Genomic DNA, 24,576 nt, shown 5'->3' with positions numbered 1-24,576 from the left:
TGTTGTTATTCTTTGTTTCACTGCAATTTTCAGTTCATGGAAATTTGGCTGTTTAACAGTGATCTACTGACTATAAGAAAGAGTCAAAATATCTGCAGGTAAAGAGAGTCACATATTCTGTCACAGTTTGTGAGCATGTTTGCTACCTAAGCAACCTCCTGCCACAGATCTCTGCTCTCTAGGGCTAGGAATAGAAGTTACACGTAAACTGTTTTAAGTGATCAGAAACTGATCTAAACCTGTAACAGAGCAGAAGCTCAGTGCACATAAACCAGTTTCAAAATGGCTGAAACTGGTTTAGGATAAACCTAGTTGAATGTAGTATCAGACTTAACTGATTTGGGTCAAACCAATTTATTAAACTTCTGTCTCAGACCCCTTCCTGGCTGGGGTCTGGGACCAGACAGGGAGGTTAAACCCACCTTCCCCCAAGGACAGAGCTGCCCTGCTGCTAAACTTACTGCTGGCTGTGACTGTGGACTACAAATCCCAGAGGCACCCGGAAGCAAGAAGCAGGAAGAGGAAGTGAAGAGCAACCCTGCAGAGTCCTGCTGCTGTGATTCTGGACTGCAAATCCCACAGACCTCAGGGGCAGCAGGAAGAGGAAGCAAGTACACAGCCCATGCTGGCTACGTGACAGACAGCTGTGTTATACTGCCCCCCAGCTTCTGGCCTGAGCCACTGTAAGCATGTGGCTGCATTTCCAGAATCAAAAGTAAACATGTGTCCAGTTGTTTTTCAGTTTAATCTCTGCATTTTATCCTAACCTGCAAAGACTGAATCAATTCAACCTTGGGCTTTTTGACTGTACTTGGACTACCAAGTCTGTATTTACGCCATTATTTTTAAAACTTCCTTTCTTCTGTCCTAAATAAAAACCTGTGCTCAGCCTACTAATATTCATGTCTGGGAACAATTCCTGCCTTGTTTCTAGGTCTACCCACGAAATAAAGATTAGAAATAAAAACAAACAAAAAAACCTCATGAAGAAATATTTATGAGAATTTCCAATTGCGTCTTGGAAAATGTAATTTGACCCACCAATGTCTCAGCTTTGTTCTAAATCTAGAGCATACAATTTTCAGGTTGGTTCTAGCTTGGACAAAACAAGTTCTCCTACTCCCATTATATCGCCTCTCTTTAAAATAACTAAACTTTAGGGGCAACACAGGACCAGACATTTCCATGCTGCAATCTGCAAATCAAAAATGAGTTGTGTAAGAGTAGTAAGTTCATGACGCTATTTCAACCACAATAAAAAACACTTATCTTTGTCAACCTCAGTAAATATGTTCTAGAAGTGTGGCTAATGAGGCAAGCTGAATTCAATAACCATGGTTGCTCAAGATTTCTAAAAACTAATGCTATCTGCAGAGAACCCTCATTTCAAAGTGAATTACAAACACTCCCCACTATGTTTCTGATCACACTACTTATTATTACTTTTTCCATAGAGAATTTGTAAAGATTATGACATACTGCACACCAGGCTTTTTGTCTTCACACAGAACTACAAACAAAAGCAGTCTCTCGCCTTTCAAAGAATTAATTTGTTTAGCCATTATATTAAATAAATAAACAAATAATCTGAATGTTGGCTCAAAATTCTTCTCCCCATGTTACTTCCTGCATAACAATTTTTTTCTTTATATCCCCTAACACAGCATGCTCAAGCTGCTTCATGACTGCAGCCAGACATGCAGACATAGGCTGGTACAATGCCAGCCATCTCCAGTACCCCTAGAGAAGGCCAGCAATACAAAAAGCGTCCACCTACCCCTCTGTTTATATGCATGTTTATATGTTACATGGGGACTACAGGGTGCTGAGTGCCTTCTGCGAGTTCCTCATTCCAGGGAGTTGCAGGAACTCAGAACCTTGAAGATGTTTAGTTTCCCACCCACACATCTGTGCTGCAATTCCAAGCTGATTCTTCCCTATAAAACAATGAGAAAGGAATGCTGAAGCTAAAAATCTCTGTAGAAAGCAACAAAATGACCCAGTTTGGAAACTAGCCTGGCAGCTCCCTCACCACACCTCAGTCTCTTTTTGGGATCCATGCAACTGTGTGTAGGGAGGTAAGTTCAGAATGGGGAAAAAAGTTCTACTTCCCAGCAAAGATTTACCCAGACTACTTCAAGGGTGTTTTAGAAATGATAACTATATATGTACATGAGCCATAGGAAATGGAAAAGTCATGTTTCAGAACACAGAATATAAGTATAGCTCATGATTCCCCACAAAAGATTGTTAAGATGATTCCCTACACACCCTTGATTTTGACTTCGAAAAGCCATTTATGTCATTGTACATGAGTAAAGAATTACAAATATGAACATGTTTTCATATGCCAGGATCATATCACTCCAGCCAAATATCTGTCCAGCCTCCTCTTGAAGACCCCCAAGGTAGGAGAGAGCACCATGTCCCTTGGGAGCCCATTCCAGAGCCTGGCAGCCCTAACTGTAAAGTAATGTCTCCTGATGTCCAACCTGAACCTTCTCTCTAACAATTTGTGGCCGTTATTCCTAGTAACCCTGGGTGGTGCCTGGGGGGAACAGAGCCTCCCCCAATTCCCGCTGGTCCCCCCTGGTGAGTTTGTAAATGGTCACCAGATCCCCTCTCAGCCTTCTCTTGTGGAGGCTGAATAGGTTCAGGCACTTTAGCCTGTCTTCGTAGGACCTGCTCTGCTGCCTCTTGACCATGCGAGTGGCCCTCCTCTGGACCCTCTCAATGCTAGCCACATCCCTCTTGAAGTGCGGCACCCAGAACTAGCTTAAAACTTGCTTGTTAGAGGCAAAGGCATGGTAGCACAGAAATCAGTATGAGATGCAAAACCCAGCTAAGAAGCTGAATAAATATAAAGGCAATTTGGCTATCTAGAGCTCCATTCCAACATGGTCACAATGCCATGGCACTGTTGCAAAAGTGACTTCTGTGTAGAGACACTTTTTGTAATTCAGATTCTTTAAAAATAACTTTTGTGTATCTGCAGACAGTTTAGTCATGGAATAATGAGAAATTATTTGCATTAGGCAATCCTTGTTGGTCACAGGTGTGAAGTCTTAACAGGGTTGACGTAGTATTAGATGGCTTAATCTTGTCCTTGGTTGCATCCATGTAATGCTTTTAATTTCCAGATGTTCAAAATGAAAATTACACTTTTATATTTAAATACAGTTCATCCCTTTTTGAGCTGCATTAGTTGAAATACAAAATGCTTTTAGATGGATTCATATTTGTCTTTTTTAGTTTTTCTACCTCCCATCCCTTGGCTTTCTCTCAATCAAGAATCCCTATCTACACTCAACATATCCCACATTTAACCTCTCCAGGGGACACATACCCTTCTAATTTCCAGGTATATTTAGCAGCTGATACCCTAGCAATCTGCCTTAGAGATCCCTCTTTCCACTTCACACATCAATGGTCTATTTAAGCTTACCTAGAAGATTTTGTGGGTCAACAGTAGCCTCCTACAGACATTCAGTTTCTTGTGGGAGAGTTGCTGCTCTCCCAGGAGAAACCACAAGAGACCAGGCTTTTTCTTCCAAGGTAAAAAATGGCCACTCCAAGAAAAAAATAATCTGGGAACAACAAGGGTTAAATCACTCCCAGGAGAGTGTGGGACTGGAAATATCTGTACATGCCATGGTTTCTCTCAGAAAAGAACACAGTCTTCCAGCTTTTCCCCCTCCCCACTAGGGAGACAGTGTGTCACTTGCTAGACTCTGCTTCTCCAAAACACTCCCCCTTCACAATCCCTACTTTGTGCTGCTGTGAAATGCAAGCTGATCATGGGCAGTTTGGGTGAACCAATCAGGGCTGCTTTATACAGTGTTGAGATCTGTCACTGGGCAGACAAAGGAAGCCTGGAGTACATGCTGAGATGTGTGCACAGGGCCCTTACCCGGACTGCAAACTCTCCATATATCAGAGCTTCAGCATGCTGCATGTAAATATCCATAGACACAGATCTGGGTACATTTCCCTATCTGGAGAGCAAACCTGGGAAATTCTCCCAGGTTATTTGAATGTGTGTACCAGCCAGTGTTGGTTCATGGCTTTGCCCAAATTCACGCTTGTTGACAGTGGTGGTAGCTGTGGGTATATATAAGTCTGCACACATGCATACTTAGGACTAGCATCTAACAAGGTAGCTGATTTAACAGGTTTATTTAATCAAAATGTTATACATCTGACTTACAGTTAAACTCTGTACACACTAGACCTCTGAAGTTTCAGAACCATTACAGTTACCACTAAAATAGCTTAAATTAATATTTACCTGTGGTTGTTTTCACTGATACAATATATAGTGTACTGTGAATACACAGAAGTTTAGAATTACACAGCTTCAGACTGACATCTCTAGACTTCGCTTTAAACACTGTGTATGAAAGCCTTGCCCTTGATATTAACAAGCATATGCACTGTACGTATGATTTTTGAGCCCTTGCAACTCTGCCACTTCAGAGGTCAAGAATCCAAAGAGAATTAAGCTGTCACACAAAACAGCAGCAGCAATAAATGCTGATTCCAAATGTTTACAGCTAAATTTTCAGAAGTTAACATGCAGGACAAGAATACTACATTTCCTGGCAGAGAAAATGTAACAGAAAATATGCATGATCTGCAGCACACCAAAACTAACTGATCAAACTGATCTGACATTTAGAATAATAGTAATTTAACTGAAAAACAGAATTTACAAGGTGACACAGCGGCTTACCCTAAATATGAATTCGGCTTCAGGTGTCATTGAGGAGGTGAATTTGAACAGGAATATATTAGATGTACTAAACTCCTAGGGAGGGGTCAGGGGACTGATCAGGTGGTGGGTTAGGAATTTGTTTCCACTTTCTAATGCTAATCATTTGCCTCTCTGAGAATTGATTAGCAGCAGAATTAGAATTTACAGAAAGATGTGTAAAAGAAAAAAAAATGTTTGGGGAAAAGATTAGGAACACCCCAGAACTTTTATTTTTTTTATGCCTGAGCACTTTTATAGTATCTAAAATCCATGCCACCATTAGGGTCTCCAGGACCCAAACTACTAGAAAAAAAAGTGGTGAGAAATCTTTTGTGACTGTCCCACTTTGAAAACAAAAGGAGCAGCTCTTTGGGGAAGTCGGATTTGTAATCTTCCACCCAAGTAAAAACTGCAGAAAGGACAGCTCCTTCCTAATGAAAGAGAAACTGATTATGTATGTTACCTGTGCACTCTGATAATTGAGTGTTACTGGATTTGCACATTTTTATGGATATGTATCATAACATTAACCAAAACAATGTCAGTGAAAGTCTGTAGGATTTATGCCTTCTAATTTTCAGTAGGTCATATGGGAAACTAAAACTGCAAAGTTTGAATTAGGATTTTAGCAGCTATCCCTGAGCAGTTCTGTGATGCGTCTCAGATGCAAAGGTGTCCTGTGGCTGTAGGGATGGCTTCAGGAGGCAAATGGCTCCAGCATTCTCTGCTGCTGTGGAGTGTGGCCAGGATGGGAGTATAGTTAATACAAACAAATACATGGTTAGGGCTCCCCTGCCTCACAGAGCCCTAGCTACTGTAACAGTGCCTTGGTGCCATTGACACCTTTTCAAATTTACTGGCACCTTTAAGCTGTTCCAATTTCTGTGGGGCTTTGGAGAAAAACAGGAGCCCAATATTCAGAGCCAATGCCAGATCAGAGTAGTACAAAGGTGATTTAAGGGATGTTTATATACTGAAGTATAAAGGGCAACAGGGGAGCCTTTACAGACACACAGGCATGGAGCGATGTACTGTGCACTCACTCAGGCAAAACAGAAAGCCCTGGATCCAGGATTCTTTTTATCTGAAGACAGACTATGACAATGCAGCCATGACTCCATTTAGCACTGTACCAGGAAACCTGAGTAAGGCCTGAAATGGTAGGAAACCTAGGGCCAGGAAAGGCAGTTATGAGTATGGACCTATCTAAATCGAGGCTAGACAAAGGGTTATTTGTGGCCTGCTTGCAGTGTGCAGAGGCATTTTTGCAGCCCTGCCCCTCACTGCTGATTGGCCAGGAGGCCCTAGAGGCCTTGCCCCTTGCCACGGATTGGTGGACAGACCCCCGTCAGGGTGGTGATGGCTTCCATCTTGGCTGCTCCCCTTCATACTGTTCTACTAGCCAGCAGCTTCCCCTGCCTCCAGCGGGCTGTGGGGCTTTCCCACTGGAGAGCCACCATTTTATTTTTAGCAAATTTATATTATTTTGGTAGCGATTCTGAGGGAAATCACAGCAAACGCCATTTTTTGCACTGGTTGTGGAACTTGCCATTTTTTGCAGTGTCTGCGAAAATCACAAAAGCATGACTTAAGTTAGTTCCCTGGTAATGAGTAGTAGCCCAGGTGGACTGAGCAGGGGCTAAGGCCAGGTGGATAATGAAGCAATTAGCTGCACCTGATCCCTACATGCAGAAGACCTGGTCACATGACTAGAAGGAGGCTGGGCTTAGGGATTTAAGCCTTGAAGGGGGCAGCCCCTGTCTAAAGCAGGGAGGGGAGCTCTTGGGAGTGAGGGGCTGCTGGAGATGGACAGGCAGGCACCCAAGCCACCCAGGAGGGCTGGTGTGAAAATGCTCCTACAGAGATAGGGCGTGTGGGCAACATTTGCCCTGAGGAAGGAAACTATTTGTTTTTGCGAAGCATCTGGCTTTTGTTTTTGTTCTGTTTAAACTTTACACCAGAGGACCGGATTGTGGATACAGGGGTGGAGGAGGACACAAATAGGGGTACCTGGGTGGCACTTTGTGCCAGAAGATAGGCATGAGCTAGAGGGGCAGAGGCTGATGTGGTGAGATTGGAAACCCGAAAGGCTGCCACCAAGGCAGGGCTCATACCAGGGAACTGAGGTCTTAAACAGTAGACCAAGGCTGAAGCTGTTGCCAGAGAAAAAGGGGGTCATGGCTACAGCAGCTGAGGTCCCAACAAGTGCTCAGAAGTGAGCAGGAGCAAAGCACTTGAGGGAAAACCCAGGCCTCAGGTGGGGGGGTCTGTCCTAGCTGGATGGGCAAGACAACCAGTGAGGTTACAAGAATTGGCTCCTGCAACAACAAACAGAATAACATCAAAGGAGTGGCAGGTGAGAGACTGAAGGTGAGGTGTGGCCAGGGGCAAGCCAGCAGACAGGTCAGACCACAAGGGGGGAACCAGTGGAGTGATAGCCCCCCAGGGTACTACAAGCACCTTCTGGAGATTATTTGTAATGTATAAAGAAACCATTTAAAAACATGCCAGGAAGCACAGTCATACTGCAGGCTGTCTTAGAAAATCTGAAATTGCACTACCCGCCTTGTAAACCAACTTTTTCAAGCAAAAAAATATTCCTCTGCTGCTTGTCTTCACTTTCTCTACTTTTACATTTATTATAATTGTAATAAAACTATGCTTCAAATTACATCACGAAGGTGAGGATAAAGTTCTAACAGTATCTGACACTAGATCTTTATCAATTATATCTCCTTGTGTACAGGGAGATTAAAGACTAATCTCATAGCCATCTTTCAATGTAGCAATCAGGCAATCTTGACAGCTAATCTGAAGGTCTATACACATCATTACTCAGAAGCTCAGCCAGTATTGCTAAGATCTGCTTTCAGATAAGTCCAACTATTTACCTAACTTAAACTACATACCCAAAGATGTGCTTTATCTCTTTACTAAAGAGTGAAGCCAGGGGTGGACAAAGTAAAGCCCACAAGCTTGCATGGCCCAAAAGCTGTTTTCTGCGTCTTACAACCACTTTCATTTTTTTCAGAAGAAGGCAGTGTCCCAGCATATGAAACATTGTTTTGAACCAAGATGAAGACTGCTCATGCAAAACTTAAAACTGACATTCACAGACCTGCAGGTATATCATTCCATCTTTTAATTTAAACCACCATTTTAAAGCTAAGGGCCATATTTTGCCATCTAATGATCTCAATGCGAGTTACATGGGTGCCTATATCAGCAAACATTGGCCCTAAAATCCACCAATTTTGTGAATTATTGCAAAAGAATAGTTTAAATCCACTGCCAAGTGCTGAATTTACACAACCTAATGCTTTGCTACAATGCAGGCAATACCAGCTGAGATTTGTGGGACCTGTGGTTTAAAAAAAAAAAAAAAAAAATCACTCGAACTCCATAAGGCCCAAACTTGCAGCCCAGACCACCAGTTCTTATCTGATATCAAAGGGATAGTTACATTAACATTTCACACCGGATATCTTTGTGGAAAGAAACAATGAGATGCATGCTCGCAGAATGGGTGTGGACCACTAGAGACTGGCAAAAAACTTCTTTGAAAAGGAAGGACTTTGAAAACATTTGTAACACTCCACATCCTGCTGTTTATCCTGTAGTATCTCCACTTCATAAACAAAGTGGAAAAAAAGCTGGTCTTATAAAGACTGGTGGGCTCTCAATCCCATTTTAGTCAATGAGGATTGAAGATGCTCAGCCTGTTACAAAACTGCATGTACATCAGGCCAAAAGGAAAAAAAGAAAAAAAAATCAACCTTAAAAATCTGTCTTCCCTCTACTTACATCTACATGTTTCTCATGTGAAGTAAAGAGTGTTTGAGCTTGGGAAAACATTGTTTTAGCACTGGATTGGGTAGTAAACAATAACAGATCTTAGTTACGTTTGTTGGGCCCATAGGCGGATTACAGGATTTCCCAGGAGGGTGCAGGGACAGCAACCCACGCTGTAGGAGTGGCTGCAACCCTTGGTCCCAGGCGTCCCCTCCCCTCCCCCCTGCCATCCCCTTTGGGCATCCCAGGAGCCTCTGGGAATGTTTTCAAGTTCCTGTCCCTAAAGCAAGTGAAAACCCCACCTCCTTTCTCTTTGGTAGTCAGAGGCATTGCCCCTCCCCTCTCCATCTTTCCCCCATCTGCCACTGCTGCTCTTCTTGCTGTCCCAGGGGGCAGCAGAAGTTGCCACACCATGTCTGCCTTCCCCAGCTGGGCTGCACAGGGCCTGGGCTCAGCTGGGGACAGAAACCAGAGAGCAACAGTGGTAGTGTGCGAGGGGTTCCCCCTCCACACATCTGTTCCTAGGGGACTGGGCAGGGAGGGAGAAACTATTCTCCCACCACTCTGTTGCCACTGTCCTCATCCACAGTTGAACCCAGGCCCTGTGCAGCCTGGGTGGGGTGGGCAGAAGTGGCTCCAGTGCTTCCCTCACCCCCAAGGCAGTATCCCTCACCTCCAGGGTGAGGGAAGTAGGGGAGGGGATAGGCCTCTGAGCACTGAGGGGAAAAAGGGGGTGGGATTTTTACCTGCTTGAGGGACTTAAAGAAAGGCCCTGGAGATTCCTGTGGAGCCATGCCACTGAACTCATAGATTCATAGATTCATAGATGTTAGGGTCGGAAGGGACCTCAATAGATCATTGAGTCCGACCCCCTGCATAAGCAGGAAAGACTGCTGGGTCTAGATGACCCCAGCTAGATACTCATCTAACCTCCTCTTGAAAACCCCCAGGGTAGGGGAGAGCACCACCTCCCTTGGGAGCCCGTTCCAGACCTTGGCCACTCGAACTGTGAAGAAGTTCTTCCTAACGTCCAGTCTAAATCTGCTCTCTGCTAGCTTGTGGCCATTGTTTCTTGTAACCCCCGGGGGTGCCTTGGTGAATAAATACTCACCAATTCCCTTCTGTGCCCCCATGATGAACTTATAGGCAGCCACAAGGTCACCTCTCAACCCTCTCTTGCGGAGGCTGAAAAGGTCCAGTTTCTCTAGTCTCTCCTCGTAGGGCTTGGTCTGCAGGCCCTTGACCATACGAGTTGCCCTTCTCTGGACCCTCTCCAGGTTATCCGCATCCTTTTTGAAGTGTGGTGCCCAGAATTGCACGCAGTACTCCAACTGCGGTCTGACCAGCGCCCTATAGAGGGGAAGTATCACCTCCCTGGACCTATTCGTCATGCATCTGCTGATGCATGATAAAGTGCCATTGGCTTTTCTGATGGCTTCGTCACACTGCCGGCTCATGTTCATCTTGGAGTCCACTAGGACTCCAAGATCCCTTTCCACCTCTGTGCCACCCAGCAGGTCATTCCCTAGGCTGTAGGTGTGCTGGACATTTTTCCTCCCTAGGTGCAGCACTTTGCATTTCTCCTTGTTGAACTGCATCCTGTTGTTTTCTGCCCACTTGTGCAACCTATCCAGGTCTGCCTGCAGCTGTTCCCTGCCCTCCGGCGTGTCCACTTCTCCCCATAGCTTTGTGTCATCTGCAAACTTGGACAGAGTACATTTGACTCCCTTGTCCAAGTCGCTGATGAAGACATTAAAGAGTATCGGTCCAAGGACCGAGCCCTGCGGGACCCCACTGCCCACACCTTTCCAGGTCGAGACCGACCCATCTACCACGACTCTTTGGGTGTGACCCTCTAGCCAATTCGCCACCCACCGGACTGTGCAGTCATCCACATCACAGCCTCTTAACTTGTTCACCAGTATGGGGTGGGATACTGTATCGAAGGCCTTCCTGAATTCTAAGTATACGACATCCACCCCTCCTCCTGTGTCCAGGCGTTTCGTAACCTGGTCATAGAAAGAGACTAGGTTGGTCAGGCACGATCTGCCCGCCACAAACCCTAGCACTTTCACCCTACTAGTTACCTTACCCACTCACCGTCTTATGTTGAATTCTATTATAAGGTGATCACTGTCTCCCAAATGGCTACCGATCTGGAGGTCCCCTATCATGTCATCTCCCGTTGCCAATACCAGATCCAGTATGGCATTCCCCCTAGTGGGACCATGCACCTCCTGTGTCAGGTGGAGGTCCTGTATACAGGTTAGAAACCTGCGTGAGCGATGGGACCTTGCTGTCTGCGTCTCCCAGCAGATGTCCGGGTAGTTTAGGTCCCCCATGACTACCGCCTCTTTAGCTTTTATGGTCTCCGAGAGTTGCCTCAGGAGCCCCGCATCTATTTCTTCCCCTTGGTGTGGGGGTCTGAAGCAGACCCCTACCACCAAATCCCTTTCTCCTTGCCCCCCATGTAGCCTAACCCACAATCCTTCTACTTCCTCAACCTCGGATTCTGTCTTGATGAGGGTTGATGTATATTGCTCACTGACATAAAGTGCAACCCCCCCCCCTTCTTCCCTGACCTGTCCTTTCTATACAATCTATAGCCCTCCATATGTACCGCCCAGTCATATCTCACTCTGGATCCATCCCTGTTTGGGCCCAAAGAACAAACATGCTGCAACAATTTAAAATAGATTACCTGTCATGTTATGCACAGGAAAAGAACACCCCTACAACCTCTGTCCTCCAAAGAAAAAACGGTGTTTCAGCTTGCTATTTATTAATTAGAAATGTATCTTTAAATCTAACAAAATGTCTTGAGAAAATATATCTACATGGAACAACAGAATTATTAAGAGGTCAATTTAGTCTTTGCTAACCATAGTGAAGTTCAGTTGCTCAAAGGCTAAATCTGACCCCAGGTGTTCTATACTACCTATGATCTAATGCTGCAAAGATATGCATGTGCACTCAATTTTACACAGTGGCAAAACTGCCATCAACTTTGCTGGGCCCTGCAATGGTCTATGTTGAAGTCAATGGAGTCATTCACAGGTTACAACACAACTTAAAGTTTAGGGGGCTAGGGGACTAGAAGCTTCCTAAGATTTTGGGTTGCAGGTGTGCCAGGAAGCACTCGGCTTGCCAACACTTTAAATGGTTTTCCAGCATAGCTATACTAGTAGAGATATACTGGCCAAAATCCATAGTTCTCACACAGCTTATTACATTATTATTATTATTAGAGTTCTGTTGCTGGTACAGTTACCACCAGTTCATTAAAACAAGATTTCCCACCAGATGGTAAAAGTTGCATCTACCCAACAGGTTTGCCAGCATAACTGTGACAGCTAGCAATGCAACTGTATGTCACTATGGGTGCCTATGGATGTGCTCAGAAGGAAGGGTGGGGGGAGGGGGGAGTTTAAATAGAGCAGTTCCTGGAGAGTCACTCTATTTAAAACGCCTTGCCATCAGGTATATTAAGTGTCCCACCTTTTAAAATGGCCACAGGGGCATTTTAACTAAAGCTCATTCAACAAGTTTTAGCTAAAGCACCCCAACAGCCATTTTGGAAAGTGGGATGCTTAATACACATGATGGTGAGGCATGCTGGAGCATGCTAATTGCAACACTCCAGCAGACTCGATTAATTAATAGAACAATTGAGTCTGCTCTGATGTATTCTAATTAGAACTCATAAGAGCATGTCTATAGGCACCCAAAGAATCTACAGACATAAGGCAAATCCTTTTAAAGGTATACAAACTTTAAGTTATAAACAGCTTCCCCAGGGTTGCCACAAGGACCATAACACTGGTAAGAATTTTTGTAGTGTCATAGCAGCATCCTTGAGACTCCAGCCCTGCTGTCAAAAGTACTCCTATACCACAGCTTATAAGGGGGTTCTTGGCAGGCAGTTTGCATGTTTTCCAGACCTGCTCTTTTCTCAAGCATACATTCTGGAAAGATTTGTCCCCAGCTAGAGTTTTTCTTAAGTTCTCTGCACTGTGTTCTGCCCTTTAACCTAGGGGAAAAGGGTCAGGACAGAAGTGGAGATCTACGCTTACAAAGAATAGGTGTGGGTCTAAGCAGGATGAGGGCCCTAATTAGTAGTATATTTTCTTTATACATTACAATGGCAAGAAATATTTAGTAAATAAAAGCAAAGGTATTGAAATCAATCCCCAAAATATATATTATGAGGCTCCCTGAATTCTGGAGAAATCAATTTTTATCATTTATTCAAATAAGTATTGTTTTAGGTTTCCATGGATTTTTTTTTCAAACAAATAATGCCTGGACTAAACCCGGGCTGAACAATCCAGGATGAACTCTACAGGAAATGGGATTTCTTTTTACCACATATGCCCATTTATTTATATGTCTCCACAAAGGAAATGCAGCGACTGCTCTGATCATGTTACCGTGCTTCAAAACTTGTATGTCTGGTCATGTATGTTGGTGTCTTCAGAGACTGTAAACACAGTATACATATGTAAATACATTCATTATTTTATTTATAAAAATGCACTTATTTTATCCTCTAAAGTGAATATACAATTTAAAAGAAAAAAACCACTTTATAAAATGACTTATTAATTGAATTAATTATCCTCTGAACCCTGATTGCTTTAGTGCATGTCTGGCTATATGAGTATATGGTTTCTCCATGCCCCTCAACTGTTCACTGGTAGATGTTTAAGATGAAAAGATGAGTGTCCAGAGATCAGAATTACAGAATTGCAAAGGCTGACCAGGTATTAAGTTTATCTCACTGACAGTGGAGGGAATAAGAATTCCTGTGTGTTCAATGCATCCAATCTAATTTTAGAATATTCTAAGTAATGCAGTTTCCTCCATTTCCTTTAGGGACCTTCAGGAAGTATGTCCTGACAATCAGTCTAAAATTTTCTGTTCTTAATTTCATCTCATCACTGCCTTTTAGGATAACAGTTTTGCCTGAATTAGGTCCATGGATTAGGACTCCCTAAGATTTCTCATTGTGTGTGTCTACACATGACGTTTTAATGCGCATTAGCCTCAATTAATAAGTATTAAGGGTGCACACCTACACATGCATGCCCTTCATGCACATTAAAAATGGCAAATTTAGACTATTCACATCTAAATTAGATTCCTGTCAAAGCAGGTATCAAATTTAGGAGCAAATAATTAGAGCGTGTTAATGACTGCGTAGATGCATTAAAGCACATTAATGCTGTGTGTGTTGACTGACTTGGGACTAAATTTGTAGGTGCCTGACTAAACCCACTTAATGCGCATTAAGCTAATGCACATTAAATTTAGGCACGGTTAAATGCATGTGTAGACATGTCCATTCGGATGTGAGATTGAAACCATTGGTTTGTCACTATTTTATGTTTGGAGAATAGAAGGAATTTATAAGTGGTTTTGAAGAGGGGAAGGCTGCCCCTACCCACACCTCCTGGTAGGAGAAAATGATATTAAAGGAGACAAAAGTATGTACAAAGAGTCAGATTCTTATTAGAGTTATCCTTATGTAAACCAGAAGTTGCTTCAGAGAAGTTAGGATGTTATTCTGGACTTATATTTAGGATCAGAATCCGGCCCAAATTCTTCAGGGACTTAATGTCCTTGAATTTTTCTTCCCTGCTGTTTAGCATTTTGCTAGCTGCCTGACTCTTTAAGGCAACAGCTACTTTGTGCCAGCTACAGTGAATACAGCAAATGGCCTTTCATTCCAGCATGTTCTCTCTCATTCTTGTTATGTACTGAAGACTTCTAATGAAAAGAAAAAGGCACTTACTTTAGTTTGAATCCCTTCAGACCTGTACTAATGTTAATCCACTATTTTGGATGCCAGTTAGATTGGGCCAAAATCATTTTTGGTATTATCTAATCAAGTCACTGGAGTTACACAAGAAATTAATCTCACCAAAATTATTAAACTTCATAACAAGGGGGTTGAAGTTGCTGAAAAGTCTAGGTAGCCAAAACATAAAAATATCTAAAAACTTATGGATAGTTTTGCTGTCCAAAAATTGTGATGAATATTTAAGAATTTTTTATTACTTTTTTGGGACTGAAGTAGAACATTTGAGTAGAACACAAGTTATAGCACATATTGAAGACAAAGGTCTTTCTTCTTTACACTCCATATATGAGTATTTCAAATTTTTAAAAAATTAGGGCGTGGTGCATTGAGTGTACAGTTGCTAGCACTTTAAAGTGTACCACAGTATAATTATTTACCATACAAAAGTTTTCAACCTAACAGAGATCATAACAACAATCTGTACAAAAGCAAGCTGAGCTATTTTCTTTTTTTTTTTTTTAATGACCTTGTTACCTCCCAACTCTAAATTTCTACTCAACCATCAACTAATGCTATTCTGTAATAGTGCAAACCAAGAAACTAAACATGAATCAAAACCGAGAAAAACATTTATGACTATAAACAACCATTGTACAAAGCCACAAATTCTCTCTATGTCCTCTGCTAAGACATTTGTGAAAAGGACATTTTTCCCCATTATCCCAGATTCTCCTTCTGTTTTATCCTGATGGGATGCTGTAATATCAAGATATTAGTATGTTACAATAAGGGATTATAATGGCAAAAATTCAGCATTATGATTCCTGCAGGATCAAGGAAAGAAACTATATTCTAAGGAAGAAAGCCTTATTTAATGCAGAAAGAGCCAAGTCTGTTGCTAGTTTGAACAGATGCAATGCTATTCATTTCACTACAACTGCCCCTGTGTTCACCAAATAGTCTACATGAAACAGTTTTAATAATTAGCAAAGAAAGTAGAAAAATGCATAAAAACCATATGTAAAGTGAAGCCAAGGTGGGCACAGGATCAATGTTAAAAAATAAGTTAGAACTGCTCTGCAATATCGAGACCAAGTAGCATTGCTAGCTCCTCCTGGATACATCACTTAATTCTGCTAGCCAGCACAAAGTCAATGAGCACTCGGTACAGTACATGGAGCAAGCTGACAAAGGATTTTTTTTTAAAATAACATTCATTCAGACACAAAAATCAGAAATTTTCTCCTGACTTTGAAGGCATTCTATCCAGGGTAAAATCCTCTGCAAAATTAAACAAACAAAAAAAAATCATAACACAAAAAAAACCCTTCCTATTCACATGCAATGATAAAGAACCAAATTCTACCACACTTCTACTGTGCAACCATATTTATTGTGCAACCACTTTTCTTGTGCTGAATTTGTGCTGAAATCAAAAGGGGCTGAGTAGGTGAGCAAGAGTAGAATGTCATGGTGTTGAGCATAGTATAAATGTATAGATGGAGAAATGTGGGTCCATAGTAAGAGTAAAAAATGTGCACTTGAAATACTGATCAAACAGACCCATTCTTGGGGGCCTGGTTAACTGAGCAATTACCTTAAGACCAGATACACATGCAAAGTAGCTATCACACCATAAAAAGCTCCAACTAACTACAAAGTTAGACATCAAAAATGTGGACCAGCCCTAGCATCTGTGGATTCTGGGTCCTGACAGCACCTAGCAGCTACCAGGACCCAGAGTCTCACAGCTGCAGACACTAGGTCTCCACAGTGTCCCTCCCAGTGCTAGGACCCAGCTGGATCCTGGCAGCTTCAGGTGGCAGCTGTCATCTCCCAATCCCAGTGCTTCAGGGGACTCGGACTTGTAGCTGACAAGGTTCCGGGGCACAAGGAAGACCCTGCTACACATTCAGATTAAAGCTCGATAGCAACCAGGTATAAAGTTAGTACATATTTCCAAAGTCTGCTAAGGGGGCTCCCAGCTGTGGGAGCTTGTTTCTTGCCTGTGCAGGTGGAGCCCAGGATTGCAGCCCCCTGCACCAGCAATAAATTGTGATGGGTTCTAATGTGTGATCCCACAATCATGACTCCTGCCTTGCATGCGTGCAGGGCAGGAGGTGCAATTGTGTGAATCATGCATTAAATCTCATTGTGCCTCTACCTGTGCATGTAGAGGGGACCACAGCAGCATACAACACAGAATTGTTTAAATGGAACAAAACTGAAATAAGTCATTAAAGGATCAACATTTGCCAGTTCTCAGAGACAGAACCTTTCTCTGGATGAAGGGAAAAACAAGAGAAATATCAGAAGCAAGGATTTCTTAGGGATCTTTTATTGGAGCAGTTACATAGTTGAGATGAAGTTAGACAAGCTTTCAAATGGAAGCCATTGTTCCTCAAGTGTCTGACTATAGGAAGCTAGACACAGCAAATGAAGAACAGCTTCTCACATCATTTCTGGACCATCACAGCTACAACATCACTCTTACATGACTACAGAAATGTTAGGTAACTTCTAGTATTGTAACTGCTAGTAAATACTGGGTCACATCTTTTGATGTAAATCAAACTGGTTCCATTGATCTGCTGATTTTTTGAAGCTGGACCTTTATTTTGAAAAAAAAATAATGTTTCATCTTCAAGGGTTCTTCAGTTACCACAGACTAAGTAGGCTGCTTTCCTTCTCTCCAGACATTGATCCCATTGCACCATTTACCCACTGGATTAACCCCAATGTCCTTCAAATTTCTTAGTGCCTCTAGAACTAACTAACAGATAGATAGCAGCCAGGAGGTTCCATATTCAACACTTTGTCTGGCACCTTCCTGCTGTCTCTCTCCCTCACACTTTCTCCATGCACCCCCCCCCCCCCCCCCGCTCCGCTGGCCTCAGAGGCCAAGCACACTATGTTGCTTAGGTTCCATCAGCAGCTGTAAAAGGCCTATTTTACTCCACAATTCTCTCAAAAAAGAGCACAAGGATTGGGTACCATTCACATGTGTTCTCAAAGAAGATTGTTTATTTCATTGCTATGGAATGCCAAATAAGGATTAGTATTTTGTAGCTATTTTACTTCAACCCTTTATTTGCTAAAGCTAAACACACTACAATGTACACATGTACAATTAGTGTCTGATTCTCTTTTTCACCCAGCTGCTATTGCATTACCACTCACTGGTTTAGGAGGCTTCAAAGAGGGGGTATATTGTGTTTGGGCCCATTGTACAGGAGGAGCAAAATTTTGTGTTCCCCTGAAAGGAGAGGGAGGATCATATTTAAAGATTCTGTTAAATGCAGAAGAGTTAATGGAATAGTAAACTAGTTGTGAAAAATTCTAGTTTAGACTCTGATCCCAAATTAAGTTGCAAATTAATCCACTAAACCCTTAACTATAATCAATATCTCATGTCTGAGATGCTGTAGAAAATTGACAATCAATAGGGAAAAACAAGTGAAGAAATAATTGTAAGATCTTCAACAGGTGTCAACTGGCACAGATACATTAGCTTTTCTGGAGCTATTCCAATTTGCATTTGGTAGGGATTCTGACCCAGATTCTTTAATACGCAATCTTTAACTTGTATAATGGCTGTACTTCACACAGGAATGTCTAAGATTCACACATACAGCAAGGTGTTTGTAACTGCACATATACACAGATATCTGGAGCTTTGCTCATAATAGAGATGACTTATCCAAGTAAAGGACCACTTTGCACCTTCACCTAACTTATATATAGTCACAGTAGGTACCTGTGAAAATGTCCATGTGTGCCTCCTTGCTTCAGAATTTTGGGGAAAAAAGATATAACTCTCTTACTCTCATGTTCTTTACTATATTAAATAGTTTAATCATCTGCATTCACTGCTTGTCCAGAAATGATACCCTTCTCTTGAGAAGCAGAAGAAAAAAGAGTATTAGAGACAGTACACGCAGTGCCAAAAATATGCTGTCCTAAGAAAACAGGACTTGAATTCTATAAAGGCCTTGGAGAGGGTATCCTGAAAATAACAGGACTACAGCTCCTGTTTGAAAAAAGAACAGGACTACAGCTCCTGTTTGAGGAGGAAGGGCAAATAAATGTTTATCCCCAGGTATATAAAGAGCAGATTGTACATATCTGGATACACACTGAATCCAAAGCTAACACTCCAAAAGTAACTGATGTAATCTTTTCCAATTGAATTCAGATAACAGTATCTTTAATTACACCATACAAAACATGCTGCAGCTGCTAAAGACAACAGCAGCTATTAAAAGGAATATTTTTATACCTTCATAAATAGAAACAGAATAATTCTATGCCATGGTAAACACATGGCATTCTGAGTTGACTTTACTAATTTGTATTGTTGAATGTGTTTTTGTGACAAAATTTCATTAAATAATCAAATGCACTATTAAGAGATCCTACCTTGTTTATGTCTAAATGCTACCTTTCTTAGAAGTTTAAAATGTGGCTCTCACTAAATTAGTACTTCATAAATAAAACAACCCAGAAAAAAAGAATCCTTTTTTGTAAGGTCGATGCTTTTGTTTTACTTGTACACATCATTCTTCTGAATCTTGAAGCGCAGAAAAGCCAGAAGTAATATCCATTATTTATTGAGCATTCCTTATCATTTCCTAATTCACTTAATTGCACTTCATTGCTTCAAAGGAGAAATCAGAGGCCTGTGAAGATAGGCACAATACATTCTCTAAGGAAAGTCAGCAGATTTATTAGCAGAACTGGTCCATATTCATGGCTATTAATCCAACAATATCTAAGCGATGGGGATCAAGTATTTAAAATTTCTCATCTCATTTTACTAGCATTTTTAAGCATCCATGAGAATTCCTGGAACCAACAGCATATTTCAAATGTGTCTGCATGTTGAAGTTAACATATTATTGGGTCTCAACTGATTATAAATTCCTGGAGGTGAAAGCGATATTGCTTTTTGTCTTTATTAAGCTAAATCACAACTAACATACTTAAGAGTGGGAAAAACTTTCTGAAAGCACAATGAGTTATATTCACTCCTGAGAAAAGAAGCGAGAAAGCTATTGACCTAATAAAGTTTTAGTTAAGTCTTCAATCTACCAGTTAAAATGGTGCATAGATATAGTATTAGCTCTTCATACAAAAGTGATTTTCACTTGTTATGACTGAAGCATGTCTTATTAAGAACAAAAAAGCCATGCTAACTCTTAGCTCTGATTTACTTAATGATGGATTCATAAATTCTAAAGCCGGGAGGCACTTGTGATCAGCACAGTCTGACCTCATGCTATAGACTTGCCTGAATAAATACCTGTTTACACTTGTGTATATCTTTTAAACTTAAAGAAAAGATCCAGTGCTAACTTAAGAATTCACAAATGATTGAGAACACTGGTAGGTCATTCTTATGGTTAATTGTCTTAACCATTAAGGCTATGAACAGACAGGCAAAAAGCCCTAGGCTGAATTGATTCAATCTTTGCAGGTAAGTCTAAACTGCACAGATTAAATTGAAACAGAAGTGAACCTTTGATACAGGAAATCCAGACACATGCCTGCAGTGGCTCAGGCCAGAAGCTGGGGGGTGCTAGAGCACAGTTCTCTATGTTCACTTCCTCTTCCTGCTGCCCCAAGGTCTCTGGGATTTGCAGTCCAGAATTACAGCAGCAGGACTCTGCAGGGTTACTCATCACTTCCTCTTCCTGCTTCCAGGTGCCTCTGGGATTTGTAGTCCACACTTGCAGCCGACAGTAAGTTTGAGCATGGGAAGGAGTGCTTAATCCTACTTCCCTGGTCCCAGACCCCAGCCAGGATTTGTCCGGGGGAGAGTGAAGTCTTCCTTCCCCCACACAGACTAAGTTGCATCCCCAGCCGGGCTTGTCCATCTACCCCCTTGTCAGGCAGCCCTCACTGCTCCAGCTCAAGAGCAGAGGGTTGGGGTCTGTCCTGCTTTCTAGAGCAGACAGCCCAGCCCAGCCCAGGGATGGAAAGTATGCTGGGGGACTATAATTTAAGTTGAACCAGGAAGGGGTCTGGGACAGATGTTTCATAAACTGGTTTGACCCAAATCAGTTAAGTCTGATGCTATATTCAACCAGGTTTATCTTAAGCCAGTTTCAGCCATTTTGAAAATGGTTTATGTGCACTGAACTTATGTTCTATTACAGGTTTAAACCAGTTTCTGATCATTTAAAGCAGTTTGTGTAACTTCTGTTCCTGGCCTAAAATATGTGCCTTTCAAGTGTCAGATCTACATACCAAAGACTTTGCTTTTTCCTCCTGTTGGAGAAATAAATTTTTCATTGCACGTATTCCTTTAAAAATGCTTTTCTCCTTATTTTGGGCATATGGGATTTTATTTTTTTCATCTTTCTTATCCTCATGAAAAAAAAAAGAAAATCACACAAGTCTCTTGGACATGCAGAGGTTATACCTGATAGGCAGATGTGCCACATCAGAGCCAGTTGGCTGTCAGCTTCCTGTCTAAGTTCTGGAAGGACCACCTCCTCAGGAGGACTTTCACCATAAATGCTATCATTTCTGCACAGTAACAATGGGCCAGTTTAAAAAATGATCATTTAAAGGAGTGAACTCTGAGTTTAAGTGGAAAGGAATGCAGAAATACAAAACAGAAGTGTAAGATGAACTCTGAAGACACGACAGAAAAAACACAAGAGAAACAAGAAAGATTAACTACTGAAATAATAAATCACTTAGGAACATTTGTGATGGAAGCCACTCTATAAGGATATAACTAGCCACTTGGATGGTTTTTCTCAGTTATTTGAGTCTTTTCCTTTTGGCAATTTGATCAATAAGTCAAATTGCCCTATAGAAGCCCCTCAACAAGCTTTCTCCCTCTCTCCTTCTCCCTCTCCCCTACTATCTCTCCCTGCCCTTCTGCTCTTTTTGAGCCATTAAAATCAAGAGTTGACTCTGTCTCTACTATTTTATTGTTTCATGAACCACACATCTCCAACACACTGGGTACATCTTCATGAGACAGTACTGTGCAATGGTTACTGTGCATTTATTTAGTACCTGTATATATATATTTGCTATACTTGTATATAGCACTGGTGAATGCCTTTTAAATGATGCTATTGCACAGTAGTGTCTCAGCATGGTTTTTGCCATGCAGTGTTCCTGCGCAGAAGTATCAGGCTACTAAGCAGTCAGTGACTCGTGTAGATACTGATGCACTGATGATTCTCAAAAATGGAGTATCTCTCCAGCTCGTTCACAATCCTGTATAATGTCTCTACTTTATTGAACTTGTAGCTGTAGTGACATGTAATAGTTATGTCTCACTCTGAAGATTTGCATTTTTCCCCTGTAAGAATGATGTCAGAGTAGTCACAACAGACTTTTTAGGTTTTCTAAAATTATGCCCCTTAAAGTAGAAAGAAAAGAATCAAAGTCCTGGAATGAGTCCTGATTGCTTAGACTGTCACAAAGCTATGGCTTGTTTAACAAGAATGACCCACCTTGAGGGTACAAACAGAAGTGCAGCTCCCAGCTATAACTCAGAACGATTTTTACAAAGCACTCTGAGTTACAACGTTACCCCAGACCAAACAGAGGTTCATTGTTGGTTCCAGGGGAAGGGGAATCTAGGCGCAGGCTGGGACACTGCAGCCAGGATCCCACAGCAAGAGCCAGGACCCTGCCAGTGCTCACTGTTTTCAGAATGGGAGGCTAGAAAAGCAGCAGAGGAAGTTCATTCTTGGGGCTCCCCAGCTGGTGCTAATGGGTGGGATGGCTTCAATACACCCCACCCTCCAGAGGGGGCTGAGAAGCCCCAGGCCAAACTCCCTCTGCTCCCTTTTCCCCCTCAATTTCTGAAAACAGTGAAAGGCTGGGAGCTCTGCAGACACAAGTTACAAAAGACACTAAATTTTGAAATCTCTTTAGCTGATTATCTCATGCAATGAGGGATCAGATTTTCACCTAATCAGCCATTTTTAAGCTGTCTGTAGCCGTGCACTTGTGTTTGGTCACAGCTATAAACAGCTTTCTGTGGCCAGACTGGACAGAAATTTCATTTCTGTCTGTACCTTGAAGAGCAATTTAGGATTTTTCTAAATTGTTAGATTTTTTTTTAATTAATTCTCATTTTTGGGGGGGAATGGGAATATTTTCCCTTTTGCAGAGTCAAAGAGCATGCATCGGCAGTAAGGGGAGCAGAAAAACCATTTTTTATTTCTGTTTACTACTCGAAGCCAGCCTGGAACTCTGCCTTACTGCCACCATTTCTAGGGATGCTAGTCAGATTGCTTGTTCATAAACGTATGAACTTACTGCAATTCCTCAGCTTTCCCTGCCGATTTTATAAGCATAGTTTTAATAGTCATCGTCACTCCACACAATTCTCTGCCTCTGCTGAAACTTAAACATATGAGACCTTTTCCTGTTAGAAACAAGGGTCTAGTTCAACTCCCTTCAGTAAGCAGGAATATCTGCGCTTTAACCTACAGATACTCGACTGCATTTTAAACTTTACATCTATTTTTAGAGGTATGCATTCATAGAAAATCCTGAGTATGCTTACCCTCAGGATTTATCCCCACATTTTAAAGGACAAGTTGAAATATTTCCATTAAAAATTTCCAAAGGAATGCTGGATTCTTGACAAAATTAATGTTTATGAAGGAAGTACCGGCTTTAAAAAAAAAATCAAAATTTCATCAGCAAACTAAAACTGTTTTCAGCAGGGTTCATCAGTAATGGAATTAGTATTAGTATTATTTACTTTTTTGCCAAAAGATTAGCATTTTCTGCAGGGGAAAAAAATCCAACCACTCTTCTTCTTGCTAATCTATAATTATGCTGACAGTGTAGCCACTACTTTTCTATCAATTGTGTTTTGGATTTTACACTTTGACCTTTGTTTCTAAGCCATCTGCTTTGGTCTTCTGCCGATTTTGTGACAAGTTTATAAACACTGTGCCAGTGTCTCAGAACAAGTTTTCTATCCAGCTAGGACGGCCTCATAATCTTGTTCACTTTCCATGGGAGTTTAAACTTGTCCCAAAATAATCAGCTTACAAATCAGTCCTGCCTATTTATTATTAGAAGCCAGAGTACAGTTGTTTCTGTATGTTGACAATCAGATTTCTATCACCTGATCTTAAGTGGTTTGCATAAACTCACTGTAAGTCTGTCACTGGATTTAGATCTTCTTATAAACACTGTGGTAAGAAAAAAAATCCAGTACTCTACTGGTGGTCTTAAATTGGTGGTCTTAAACCATAACTACTACTAATTACTGGTAACCCTCTACTATTTATTTGGCTCAAATTAAGAGAAGTACAAAATGGTTTTATGAAGACACCCAGAATTATGAAAGCCCCAGACCCCCAGAAATAGACTACTATGTGGTATAAATTCTATTCCAAGTATCCCATGTTTCCCAGTTCAATGAATATGACCTTTAAAGGGGATGGGTCTTACTAATTTTATCTAATAAAAGTTTCACTGTCAGATGCATTTCTGAAGGAAGCTGCTTGTTCTTTATACTGGGAAATAATACAAATAAAACCATTACCAAACAAATCTACCAAATTTTCAAAATTTCCTATTTAAATAAACTATATACCAATATCTAGTACAAAACTGGTCCATATTTTTATAGCAAATATTTGTACAATCCCTAAACATGTTACTATTTATACAGAGATAAAGCATGCCAGAAAATGCATCATGCCAAAAGACATACACTTATTGTAGTAAAATTATCAAAGTACAGTATAGAGCAACACACTTCAGAACAATATTAAAGAAGGTGATTCAAAAGATTTTAACAGAGGAATGTATTTTTCACAAACACATGCCAGAAAATATTTGCATATTGGTACTAAAATTTTCCTACGGTATTCATGAAAAATAAACTGTTTGTTTACAGCACTGCAATATAATAAAGGCAACCTTTTATTCTGCAGAAAGTCAACCTACCTATTTTGTTTATGCTATGATCTATGGGGCTTGATGATTATAATAAATTACACAATCGGTAGTGTGCCATAGATGAGATAGCTGACATATTATCTATTCCTAATAATTTTAATAATATAAATGAAAATGTAAATTGTTTCATATTCAATATATTCTTCTTTCACACTTTTCATAATCCGCGTGTCTTTTTGCTTGGCATGAAATAATCTATACCTTTATATACCTTTGGATAGTGCCTACTGCCTAGCAAAATGAAGCCTCGTCCTGACTGCAAATCCTAGGT

The 24,576-nt window shown here is 41.3% G+C and overlaps 1 protein-coding gene across 1 annotated transcript in view; it reads right to left on the bottom strand.

Moving 5' to 3' along the window:
- Positions 1-24,576, bottom strand: part of EPAS1 (endothelial PAS domain protein 1) — a 121,863-nt gene that overhangs the window by 59,552 nt on the left and 37,735 nt on the right. The window lies entirely within an intron of this gene.

Source organism: Alligator mississippiensis, chromosome 1 (assembly GCF_030867095.1).
Source record: "Alligator mississippiensis isolate rAllMis1 chromosome 1, rAllMis1, whole genome shotgun sequence".
Lineage (NCBI taxonomy): Eukaryota > Metazoa > Chordata > Crocodylia > Alligatoridae > Alligator > Alligator mississippiensis.
This window is presented reverse-complemented; position numbering and strand designations above follow the sequence as displayed.